Below are 13,460 nucleotides of genomic sequence, written 5' to 3' on the forward strand. Positions count from 1 at the left end.
TCTCTATCTTCTTAGCCTTCATGATAGCATTGGCATCTATCTCGGCCTTCTCCCTTGGATGCCTTTCATCTCTTTCTCTCAACCTTCTAGCCAGTTTAACCTTCCTCATTTTCGTAAAAGCATCCTTTCCAGTCATCAAACTAATCACTCTTTCAAGTTATACTATTGAGTAATTTTCAATTACTTCTTTGTTGAGTAAGTTGAATGTGCCATCTTTAAAATAAATTTTCACCTCTCCGAGAGTTTCCAAACAGACTTTGACTATTTTTTCAGCTAGATGATTGTTATAGTCATCATCTGATATTTCTTCTGAAATTAGGAGAAAATTATCTTGATTAAAGCAGTTCTATAGAGCACCCATTTCAACTTTTATTTTCTTTGATTTTATCCCAATAGACTTGAAATGAGTTTTGTTTGGTGGTTTGAATGATGGGAGTTTGATCAGTTTCTTCAAGGAGGTTTGGTTAGCCATGATAGGTATTTTAAGTAGACAGTTGGCTGTGAGTTTGTAAAGAAATTTAGGGTTGGAGGTTTAGATGTTTTGAGTTTTTGTTTGGCTAGGGTTTTGGATTGAGATTTGTAGAGTTTTAAATGCGTGGCTTATAGATGTTTTCTTTGTGTCTTTACCATATTCTCCATTCTTCTTTTTGTCTCCATCTTTATCCCTCCTTTTTTTCTCATCCTTTTTACCTTTTACTTCCTTATGTCTCCCACTGCTTTTGCTAAATTGACTTGGATTTGAGCCAAAAGATTTATGTTCATTTTTCTTTTGCTCATTTTCGTCCATGTCATCATCCTTTTCATTGATTTTGGCTTTTCGTAGCATACTTTTAATATTTCCCAGATATTTTCCAAAGATAGAGATCATTTCTTTGTCTTTAGCTCAATCTCAATTGTCATCATTAACTTTTTATTTGACATGACATAATTCTTAGGTAGTTGAAAGTGTGTGCATCTTCTGGTGTTAGGGTATATGTAGGCCACTCCTTTTCTAGGTTTTATATAGGCTTCGGGAAAAGCTCTTCGTTGACCCGATTTAAGTTTCTATAGCAAGAGAGTGTCTTCTGGACTCATCACCTTGAATTTATTGACGAAGACATCCAGTTCTGAGTCTCTCCTTGATTTTGAAATAAGAGAGAAACCTGCATGCACCTATAAACTCCAGTATCTTTCCTGTTAATGACAACTCTCTTCTCCCTTAGCATGTCTTTAGAGACTAGAAGTACCCTCTAGAAATTAAGATTTCCGTCAACAGCCTTTTTGTAGGTGTAATGGTTGTGAGACACAAAGACTCTCAGGCCTTCTTAAAATTCACCAAATTCCTTGTCTAAATAAAGACCTCCCGCTTCCCTCTTAAGTCTCTCTACCATACCAACATCTACTTAATTTAGGCTCTGTTTGAGAGTGCTGTTGAAAACTACTGTGCTGTGAGAAAAAATACTGGTGAAAAAAGTGTTGTCAGAATAATTAGATGACTGTTTGGTATTTTTTTAATTTATACATAGTTTGAGATATAATATATAAAAGTAATATTTTTAAGAATGTTTGATGGTGAAACTGATAGCTATTTTCTGCAAAAGCTAAAAATAACTTTTTCCAAAAGTATGGGGGGACATGCTTTTGCTAACAACAGCTTTTAGACCAAAAGTGCTTTTCCATACAGCAGCTTTTAGAATTTACCAAACACCTTTCTGACAGCTTTTCAGCAAAAAGCTGTTGTAGATGTCTGCAACAGCAATACCAAATGAGGCCTTAGAGCTTTTAGCTTGGCCTCCATCTTCATCCCCCCTTATTCTTGGTAGCAAGCTGACTAGGGTTCTGTGGGATCTGGTGCCTGACAGTCTTTGGAGTTTCTTGTTGAGGAACTTTTAGTACACCCATGATAGCTTCCAATGACACACTTTTATGCATCTAAAAATAGTTTTGGTAGTCTATCAATGACTTAATGTCATGTTGGCTTTTATACTTGAGCTGTTAATTTATTTACTTGAGAGACAAGAGCAGTATTGGAGTTTGTAAGCTCAGCCACTTGATTCTGAAGATCATGAATTTGTGTGGATGAAGAAGTAGCAAGTGCACTTGTAGAAACTGCACTTCCAAAGGTGTCTTGTACTACTCTTCTTACTTCTTCTATTTTCAAGGCTGAAGGCTTATATCTAGCATTGTGAAGTTGATCCACTTTGACCTTGGTATCATTATTGTAAGATATTTGAGTTCGGAGTACATTGTGCAAGGCCACAAAGGATTCCTTGAGTTGCTTGATGCTTGACTCTACACCTTCTAAATTGAAAGTGGCCATCTTCTTAGAAAGTTTTGTGAATTTGTTCTTGATTTCAATTTATGAGGGTAGAAGTGTATCAATTTTCTCATTCACCATTTGCTTAATATATTTCTGATGACCATCTAGAGTCTTTGTATAAGCTTTTCCCATGAGGTTAACGGCTTTGAGTTGTTCTTTGTAGACCTTTGTAATGGCATCATATACTTCCTGAGGAGAAAGCACCTTGGCATTGCTAACTAAGATGGTGACATACTCCTCCCTAAATCTTACCGAGGCCTCATTCATATTAATAGTAAATGTTTGAGATAACATTCATCAATATTTCCATCATGTTCAGCTCCATCTATTATCATAGCTTGCTGATCTTCAACCACCTCCTTGTAAGTGAGCATAATAGCTTGATAATCATGATTAGTCATATAAGATGTCAGCAACTATTGAACAATGTTGGCTAGTCATTCAAGTTGTTTTATTAGCATATCATTTATAAAGGTTGGTTGAGCTTGATCATCTTGAAGCCATGTGGTTAAAAGGTGTGTAGGGGCCTGTGTAGAGGTAGAGGTAGAAGGTAGGTTTGTGTTTGGTGTATGGTGGTCAAGGTAGATGATATGGTGGAAAGTGTATTACTTGTGAATGGAGTCACAATTGTACTCACATTAGAAACTATGATTTTGACAATGTGTTGTTCACTTGGTGAGTGAACCTCCATTTGAATTGGAGGGGAGTTGACCAGGTTACTGTCATGTACCATGGCCTCAAACCCTTGTTCTTCTTGCAAAAAACTGGCACTTGAATGTGCTTGAGTACTTATCTCCCCAGTAAGTGGATTATTGGTAGTTGGACTCCTAGCATCAAATGTCAAAGCAATTTCAGCTAGGGTTGTGAGGGGAGTTGTTACTGCATGAGAAACCTCCAATGAAATTGGAGAGGATTTGAGTTGCTCCCCCTCAAGAGTACTACCTCAAAACTTTGAGCCTGTGAAGGTTGTTGTGCACATGAATGTGCATTTTATTGTATAGGGTCTTCAATAAAAACTGTTGAAACCCCTGTGTTTTTTATGATGTCATCAAGGTCCAACTCAATATTTGGTCTATCACCATCTAAATATGGTTTTTGAGTGGTGAGCACAGTTTCATGAATCATGTCACTTGATTTTGGAAGGACTTGAGAAGTTGATTAAAGTCCTTCACTGAATGAAGAAGAAATTTTAGAAATAAGAGATGTTAGCTAAGATATGAGAATTAACAACTCACCCTGAGTAGATAAGGGAGTTTCAAGAGAAATGCTCTTAATATGTATGCCAGCCACAGTGCTACTTTCACCCTCTTGAGAGTGCTCAAGAGGGGGTACAGACTCATTACAACATGTATTTGGGAGAATACTTTGTTCAATAGTGACACCTTGTTGAGAACATGCCATTAGAGTCTGTTTTAGTCCCTTATTTTCAACTTCAATTGAGTGTTCAGCTCTATCTTCTTCTTCTTCTTCTTCTTCTTCTTCTTCTTCTTCTTCTTCTTCTTCTTCTTCTTCTTCTTCTTCTTCTTCTTCTTCTTCTTCTTCTTCTTCTTCTTCTTCTTCTTCTTCTTCTTCTTCTTCTTCTTCTTCTTCTTCTTCTTCTTCTTCTTCTTCTTCTTCTTCTTCTTCTTCTTCTTCTTCTTCTTCTTCTTCTTCTTCTTCTTCTTCTTCTTCTTCTTCGGCACAAAACATGTGCTAAATAAATCATGCAAGTATACGCGTTCGCAAGTAATATAGAATGATTTCTAGTTCGTTCCTACATAGACTCTGATTAATTATATCTAATTAACACTTACTCACCAATGTATGATTATTCTTCAATGTCAAGATAATAACAATTAAGGTTGATTAACTAATAATAACTACGAGAATTAAACACTTGAATTAACAATTTTAAACACACATGAGATCATAACTTCATTAATACTTCATTCAATAGTTGATGTTATTACCCTTAGCATGTAATGGTGATGATATTAATCGAACAACACGAAACTGATAAACGCCAACTTCCGTTGTATGAATACCATTCTACCAAGCATCCACAATTAAGATAGAAGTTGAATAGGCATCAATTATATTGAGATCCATCTCCGGAAGAAACACAAGATGCAACATAATGATTAAAGCGCAAGTTATTCATTATGATTACACAGGGCAAGTAAAATGGTTAGAGTTACCCACTAATCATGCATACAATACATGAACCTATGCTAGCATGGAAAGTTCTAAATCTCAAGATTCACTGTCGCTTCACAAGAGATTAACAGACTATCTTACATGTTCGCGATGCACATAAGACGAATAAGCACAACCTATGCTAGATATCATACAATCACCACATACCAAGGTATTAAACAATTAACTAAGAAATCCATAATAAATCTGCTATGATCCCATGATCACGATTAGCCCATAATAGAACTCATCATCACCATGGGTTCATATAAAAGCATGATAATAACACAATGATATAAACTAATAAAAATACTTAATAAATAATGAAGTACGTCACAAGAGTATTAAGGTTCAAAGCATAAAGAAAACTAGCATCCACTGTTGCAACTAATTAAAAAAATTACAAGATAAATGTATGCTTCCTCTTCTTCGTTGTTGCGTGCTAAAACGGTCTTCTCAATCTTCTTGCCTTCGCTCTCGATTATCTTCTATGAAGAAAACGTCTTCCTAAAAGGTTTATATAATACCCCAAAAGAACCAGCGCTAACAAAAGCCCAATTGAACTATAATTAATAAAATCCAGATTCTGAAAATCTGCACCCAGGCGACCGCCTCCTTCTTCCAAGCGGGCGCCTGCTACCAGGCGGGCGCCTGCTCCCATCACGCGGGCGCCTGCATCACTTCTGGAAAAATATTATTTTGCTTCTATTTTTGCTGAATTCTTCGCACATCAACCCGGGACTGATTCCAAGCACTTCCTTAAGCTTATTTTGATAAAATCCACCTATCTAAGCAAGTTATACCCTGAAATGCAAAAACACTCAAAAACGCGTCAAATACACAAAATACTCGAGTTCAAGACACCAATTCAAGCCGTTATGAGACGCTCTAAGTGGTATAAAATTCCACTTATCATACCCCCAAGCTTGAATCGATGCTTGTCCTCAAGCGTCACAGACAAACTCAGAATAAAACATGCATGAATACAAACTATATGAATGTAACGATTCCTATCGCGATGACTAAACCAACCAACACATGACATATCAACAAATGCAATTAGGCGACTAGAGATCAATCAAATCACGCAAGCTAACATACAACTAGAAACGTGGTGTGTGCGAATGCTTAACAGATATGCTTCGAAACTAGATCAATCACCATAACTTAATTATCCTCAAGGCAATCACAAGCTTATACGAAGAATATATTCTAGACACTAAATGACTTATAACACTTCAAGATTATTGGAGTTTATTACAGAATCATGCTTTTATTCAACACATAAACAAATGCTTATTTGATCGTGCAATGAGTGAGGTCCAAAAAAGACTTATGCAATGGTACCCATTTAGCGAGCGTTAGGTTAGCGGATCCCAGACTATAAAAGCCTGAGGTCACTAGGCACAAAGTCCCCTAAGAACTTAATAACTCGAATACCAAAGAGCCCACTCGTGATCAATTGTGCATTAAACCATATATTTTTTCTTTCTTTTCTTTTTTTTTTCTCTTTTTTTATTCTTTTTTTTTCAATTTCTGAGCAAGTGCGTTTTGCTCCATCTTGCTCAACTCTAGACTACTCGTATACAATATGAGCCAGCTACTAGCCATTTGACACCAAGCCACAACTAGCAATGAATTCCAATTTTTTCCAATTTTTATCTTTTCATATCTTTTATCATTAAGAGCCTATCATGCATTCTAAGCATAAGCAATAGATTAACCTCCAAAACCATCAAACCATGACAATAATCTAGTTCTTAAGCATACTCAAAGACTTAGTGAAATTACAAGTGTTTCTAACATGCATGTCAACCTAACAAGATTAAACGTCACTCTAACGCTATCACTACACTCGCGTCAATATTATATATTAATCAGTAAAGCAACACAAAGGGATCATAGTATATGCATGAGCTATATGACATGATAAATAAAGCTATAAAATAAAAAAAAAACTATATAAAAAAAACTATATGGCAAAAATATGCAACTATATAAACTAAACTAACATGAAAATGCAACTACATGACACACACACAAATATGTTCCTTAACTACCACCCCCAAAATTAAAATTTTCACTGTCCCCAGTGAATGTAATAGAAAGGAACACAGGGTATACCTACTCAGACGAATCATCATCATCATCACCCTCAGAGGGTGGAGTGTCAGGAGGTGGATAAGTAGAATCCTTACCATAAACGGGCCACTGGATGTCAGCTCCAAGGCCTCTAAATGCAGTCCTAAGTGTTTGGGTGAGCTCTTGTGCAAACCGACTTTGTGACTCATACATCGCATCCATCCTCCTGGAAAGCCTCCTGTATTGGACATCAGCCAATCCCAAACCATCTCCTCCCTGGGCTCTCGAAGGGCCTTCCTCTCCCCGAGCCTGACTGGGCCTAGCCATGGTAGCACCAGCTGCTGGAAGTCCTCCTAGAAGGTGATATCCCAAACCATGTGACTCGGGCTCTCCACCCGTCCACTCCTACATCGCATTCAACATCAATGAACCAATAGGAGCGGCTAACATCTGCAGCTGCTCATAAGACGGCCACTGGACTCCACATGCCTTGCAAAGCTTCATGACAATAGAGGCAGACAGGATAGAGTACTGCGATTTCCCCCTCAAAAACTTCAAAATCCCTTGGTAGATGTACTCACCAAGGTCCATATAATATTCCTTATTAAGAATTCCCCATAACAACCTCACCCTCTCCACTGTAACCTCATGTGCATGCACATAAGGAAGAATATTAGCACATAAATGCATTCCAAGCACGAGCATACCTGTTCATCGCGACAGCAGGAAAATTACGATACTCATTGGTTCCCCTTTTGAACTTCCACACTGTGCCCGGCCGACAGAGATTAGCAATATTCAAGTCCATATCAAAGTCCTCAGGGGACTTTTCATTCCAATGCTCCTCCTGTGGTTTCCTTTGTCGCTGTCCAATTACCCGGCGAATCGCCTCAGGCTGGTAATCAACAGTAAGCCCACGAACAACTGAAACCCATTCTTGTCGGCCTTGGCGTTCGCATAGAATTCGCGAATGATACTCATCGGAACCGCCTCAGGTGACTCACAGAATGTAATCCATCCCTTTTCAGCAATCATCGGTAACAAATCACCATCCCTCCCTGATGGCAAGAACCCCCTCTCCCTCATAATAGGCTTGGTCAGAAGCTTGGTGTACTCTTCTTCAGCAACCCCATCCAATAATCGGGGCCTCGCATCAGTGTTCCTCGAAGAATCAGCAGTCAGAATGGTGTTGCTGCTCCCTACAGTTCGTGATCTCTTCGGGCAATTAGAACTGAAAATAAGGGTTAGAGAGTTGTGTTTGGTGTGTAGGAGAGATTTTATAGAGTTGAAAGTGTGTGGGATGTGTATGTAGAGGTTGTATGTATTTATGAGGCAAATTAGGGTTAGAATTTGATTATGAGTGGGGATTGTGGCTAAGTATGGGGGGTAAAATCGTGGGTTAGTGGTGATATGCTGCTGTGGTTTTTTGTTTTATGTTTTTGTGTTTTTTTATTTATATAGGCTGAAAACGAATTTTTCAAAATTTAGGGGCGCAGGCGGTCGCCTGGCACCAGCAGGAGGATGCCTGCTAGCGCGCGGCCGCCTTATCCTAGCAGGCGGGCGCCTGCAAGGTCTCTGGATTATTTTTTTTCTGCCAATATTTTTCTGATTTTTTTGGGTTTTTGGATAAATACTAAATTCTAAGGTGTCCTATGGTCTCATATCTTAGGTTGCCTCCCAAGAAGCCCTTCTTTTACGTCATTAGCTTGACGTAGAGTAATGCGATCAAGTTGACAATATAATAGCACTAACCACTTCACTGTTTGCCGTAACCCCATAATAGTGCTTCAATCTCTGACCATTTACTTTGAATGCTTGGCCCGGATCGTTCTAAAAAATCTCCACCGCTCCATGTGGAAACACAGTTTTGACGATAAATGGTCCAGACCACCTTGATTTCAACTTTCCAGGAAAAGTCGGAGACGAGAGTTGAATAGAAAAACTTATTGCCCCGACACGAATGACTTAGGCGATAGCTTCCTGTCATGCCACCTTTTTACCTTTTCCTCGTACATTTTGTTATTTTCGTATGCTTGAAGTCGAAATTCATCAAGTTCATTTAACTGAAGCATTCGCTTCTTCCCAGCCGTATCTAGATCAAGGTTTAACTTCTTTAAATAAGCCTTATGCTCAAGATCCGCAGGTAAATGACATCCCTTACCATAGACAAGTTGAAACGGGGACATCCCAAGTGGAGTCTTGTATGCTGTTCTATAAGCCCAAACAGCTTCATCGAGCTTCAAAGACCAATCTTTCCTTGACGGACAAATGACTTTCTCTATAATGCGCTTGATCTCTCTATTAGACACTTCAGCTTGACCATTAGTTTGCGGATGATAGGCAGTAGCAATGCGATGATTCACATTGTAGCGTTGCATCATAGAAGTGAACTTATAATTGTAGAAATGCGACCCTTCATCACTGATGATAACTCGTGGCATTCCAAACCTTGTGAATATCTGCTTATGAAGAAAACTGAACACTACCTTTGCATCATTAGTCGGTAGCGCCTTGACTTCTACCCATTTCGAGACATAATCGACTGCCAACAAGATGTACTGATTATTACAGGATGAGATAAATGGTCCCATAAAATTGATTCCCCAAATATCGAAGACCTCAACTTCAAGCATCATGTTTAAAGGCATCTCATCCTTTCTGGTAAGATTCCCAACTCTTTGGCAACGATCACACCTTAAAATGAACTGATGTGCATCCTTAAACAATGTAGGCCAGAAAAAACCTGCTTGAAGAATACGAGCTGCTGTCTTTTCACCACCATAATGTCCACCATAAACTGTTGAATGACAGTATCGTAATATCCCCTCCGTCTCACAGAATGGGATACATCTCCTGATGATCTTGGTCAGCTCCTTGTCTAAACAAATATGGTTCATCCCACATGTACCACTTCACCTCATACAGAAACTTCTTCTTATGAGCCACATTCATATTATGAGGCATTGTATTGCTAACAAGATAGTTCACAATATTTGCGAATCATGGATCTTCCTCTTGAATTGCGAACAACTGCTCATCCGGAAAAGATTCGTTGATCAATGTCTTATCATATGAAGTAAAATCGGGATTCTCCAATCTAGAGAGATGGTCATCTACTTGATTTTCAGTACCTTTTCGATCCTTGATCTCTAACTCGAATTCCTGTAGCAAAAGAACCCAACGAATAAGTCTAGGTTTTGAATCCTTTTTTGAGACCATATAGTGGATGGCAGCGTGATCAGTGAACACTGTCACCTATGTCCCAAGTAGATAAGATTAAAATTTTTCAAAACCAAAAACTATATCCAAGAGCTCCTTCTTAGTAGTGGTGTAGTTCAGTTCGGCTCCATTTAGCGTCTTACTAGCATAATAGACCACATGAAAGATATTATTCTTCGCTGTCCAATAACTGCTCCCACTGCATAATCACTTGCATCACACATCATCTCAAAAGGTTCTCTCCAATGAGGTGTCGTAATAACTGTTGTGGTGATTAAACTCTTCTTGAGAGTCTCGAATGCTGCCAAGCATTCATCATCAAATTTGAAAGGCACATCTTTTTCGAGCAAGTTGCACAACGGCTTAGATATCTTAGAGAAGTCCTTGATGAAACGCCGATAAAAACCCCATGACCAAGAAAGCTACGGACTTCTTTCATAGAAATAGGTGGTGGAAGATTTTCAATGAAGCCCACCTTGGCTTTATCCACCTCAAGACCTTTATTGGAGACCTTATGCCCAAGAATGATGCCTTGTTGCACCATGAAGTGACATTTTTCCCAATTGAGCACCGGATTGGTTTTAACACACCTTTTGAGTACCAAACGGAGATTATTCAAGCATTCATCATATGAATGTCCAAAGGAAGAGAAGTTGTCCATGAACACTTCGACATTATTTCCAATCATATTGGAGAATATAGCCATCATGCATCTCTGAAAAGTGGTAGGTGCACCACATAAGCCAAAAGAAACTCTGCGAAAAGCAAATGTGCCAAATGGACAAGTGAAAGTAGTCCTCTCTTGATCTTCTGGTGCAATGCAAATCTGATTGTATCCCGAATAGCCGTCCAGAAGATAATAATAATCATGACCAGCCAACCTGTCAAGCATCTGATCAATGAATGGAAGAGGGAAGTGATCCTTCCTCGTGGCTTTATTCAACTTTCTGTAGTCCATGTATACCCTCCATCCTGTGACTGTTCGAGTGGGGATGAGCTCATTCTTCTCATTTTCTACCACAATATACCTCCTTTCTTAGGTACACATTGCACGGGGCTCACCCAAGAACTGTCAGAAATAGGATATATGATTCCGGCATCTAGCCATTTTAGAATTTCTTTCTTCACCACTTCTTCCATGATAGGATTAAGCCTTCGCTGTTGCTCAACAGTCGGCTTGCTACCTTCCTCTAGCAGAATTTTATGCATGCAGTATGAAGGGCTAATCCCTTTTATATCTGCTATAGTCCATCCGATGGCCGATTTGAATTCTCTTAGAATCCTCAAGAGCTTGTCCTCATCACTACCTGAAAGGTCAGATGCAATAATAACAGGCAAAGTAGATGCATCACCTAAAAAATCATACCTCAAGTGCTCAGGCAATGGTTTAAGCTCCGAATTAGGTGCTTCCTCAATAGATGGTTTGAGCTTTCCCTCAGTATTCTTGAGATCAGTATTACCGAGAGATTCAAATGGCATGTCTAGCTTTCGTTTCCTAGGAGAAGCATTCAGATATTGTAGCTGCTCATTGCCTTCATCATCTTCACTGTCAAAATCCCCCAATAAGGATTTTTCTAAGGCATCAGACCTTAGCACATGATCAAGTTCTGAAATAACTGCAGAATTGACCAAATCCACCTTGAAGCACTCCTCATCTTCTGTAGGGAATTTCATCACATTCAATACATTGAGTGTCACATCTTGATCTTGCACCCTCATAGTGAGTTCACCTTTTTGCACATCTATCAAGGTACGGCCTGTAGCCAAGAAAGGTCTTTCCAAGATTATGGGAATCTTTTTATCTTCCTCAAAATCCAGAATGACAAAATCTGCAGGAAAGATAAGCTTGTCCACCTTTACTAGCACGTCCTCCACGATGCCTCGTGGGTATGTAATCGAATGATCAACCAACTGTAGAGACATGTGGGTGGGCTTCGGATCCGGCAAATTCTGCTTTTTAAAGATAGACAACGACATCAGATTGATGCTTACTCCCAAATCGCAAAGGCACTTGTCAAATGACAACTTGCCAATGGTGCAAGGAATGGTGAAGCTACCTGGATCCTTAAGATTTGAAGGTAACTTTTGTTGTAGCATGGTACTGCACTCTTCCGTTAGAGCAATGATATCAAGATCATCCAGTTTCACCTTCCTTGAAAGAATACCTTTCATGAATTTTGCATAACTAGGCATTTGCTCCAGAGCCTCAATGAAAGGTATGTTAATGTGAAGTTTCTTGAACACCTCTAGAAACTTACCAAATTGTTTGTCCAACTTTTGTTTTTGCAATCGCTTAGGAAAAGGTGGTGGAGGATAGAGCTGTGTCTACCCTGTATTACCCTCAGGAAGAGTGTGTTCAACAGTAGTCTTCCTTGGTTCACCCTCTTTCTCCTTTTGCTTTTCTTCTTCATCTACAACTTTGACTTCTCCATCTTTTGCTTTTTCAGCATCAACAACTTTTCCAGACCTTAAGGTGACAGCTTTGACTTGCTCTTTAGCTTCCTTCCTGCCTGGCACTTCAGTATCGCTGGGAAGTGTGCCAGGTTGATGATTGGGCAAGGTATTGGCTATTTGTCCAATTTGATTTTCCAAGGTCTTGATAGAAACAGCCTAACTTGTGCACAACAGCTTTAACTCCTCAAAATCAGCACTAGAAGATGGAGCAGCACCTCCTTGTTGAGGATATGATTGCCTTTGAGCAAATTGCTGAGGTTGCTGGAATCCAGGTGGATTAAAATGTTTACTTGCAGCTTGCTGATATGGTTGCTGAACAGCATTCTGATTATTGCTCCAGCTAAAATTGGGATGATTTCTGTTACTAGGATGATAAGTAGCGGGCACAGGCTGCTGCGGTCACTGAAAATTGTTCACATACTGAACAAATTCATTAACAAGAGAAAATTGATCCGTAGCATGAGAGCCTGCACAAAGCTCACAGACAATAGCTATTTCATTTACTCCATAGTTGGCTAAAGAATCGACCTTCATAGACAGTGCCTGTAGCTGCACTGTAATAGCTATAGCTGCATCAACTTCAAGAATACCTGATACCTTCCCTGGCATCATCATTTGAGTTGGGTTTTGATACTCGTTTGCAGCCATAGTTTCAATGAGATTTTAGGCCTCAGTATAGCTTTTGGCCCACAAGACGCCTCCAAAAGCTGCATCGAGCATGGGCCGAGATTGGGCCCCCAAACCATTGTAGAAACCAGTGATCACCATCAAGTCAGGCATAGCATGATGTGGACACTTTCTCAACATCTCCTTGTAGCGCTCCCAAGCTTCGCACATAGATTCTCCTTGTTGCTGCACAAACTGAGTAAGAGCACTCCTCACAGCTGCAGTCTTGGCCATTGAATATAACTTCACCATAAACTTTTGTGCAAGATCTTCCCAGGTAGTGATGGACCCAGCTGGTAAAGAATGTAACCAGTCCTCAGCTTTGTCCCTCAGAGAGAATGGGAAAACCCTCAGCTTGATAGCCTCATCAGTAACACCATTATATTTGAAAGTACTACAGATCGCGACAAAATTCCTGATATGCATGTTGGGATCTTCAGTCGCAGCACCTCCTGAACGAAATAGAATTCTGCACCATCTGAATAGTGTCCGGCTTGATTTCAAAAGTATTGGCCTGAATAGCCGGATGAATGATGCTTGACTGAATGTCATCAATTTTAGGCCG

The 13,460-nt window shown here is 39.4% G+C and overlaps 1 non-coding gene across 1 annotated transcript; it reads left to right on the plus strand.

Moving 5' to 3' along the window:
* Positions 1-13,007: 13,007 nt before the first annotated feature.
* Positions 13,008-13,114, plus strand: LOC141715439 (small nucleolar RNA R71). The gene has a single exon (XR_012572203.1). It is a non-coding gene; the product is annotated as a small nucleolar RNA R71 (small nucleolar RNA).
* Positions 13,115-13,460: the final 346 nt, after the last annotated feature.

The sequence above is a fragment of the Apium graveolens genome, chromosome 3, assembly GCF_009905375.1.
Source record: "Apium graveolens cultivar Ventura chromosome 3, ASM990537v1, whole genome shotgun sequence".
In the NCBI taxonomy this organism is placed as follows: Eukaryota; Viridiplantae; Streptophyta; class Magnoliopsida; order Apiales; family Apiaceae; genus Apium; species Apium graveolens.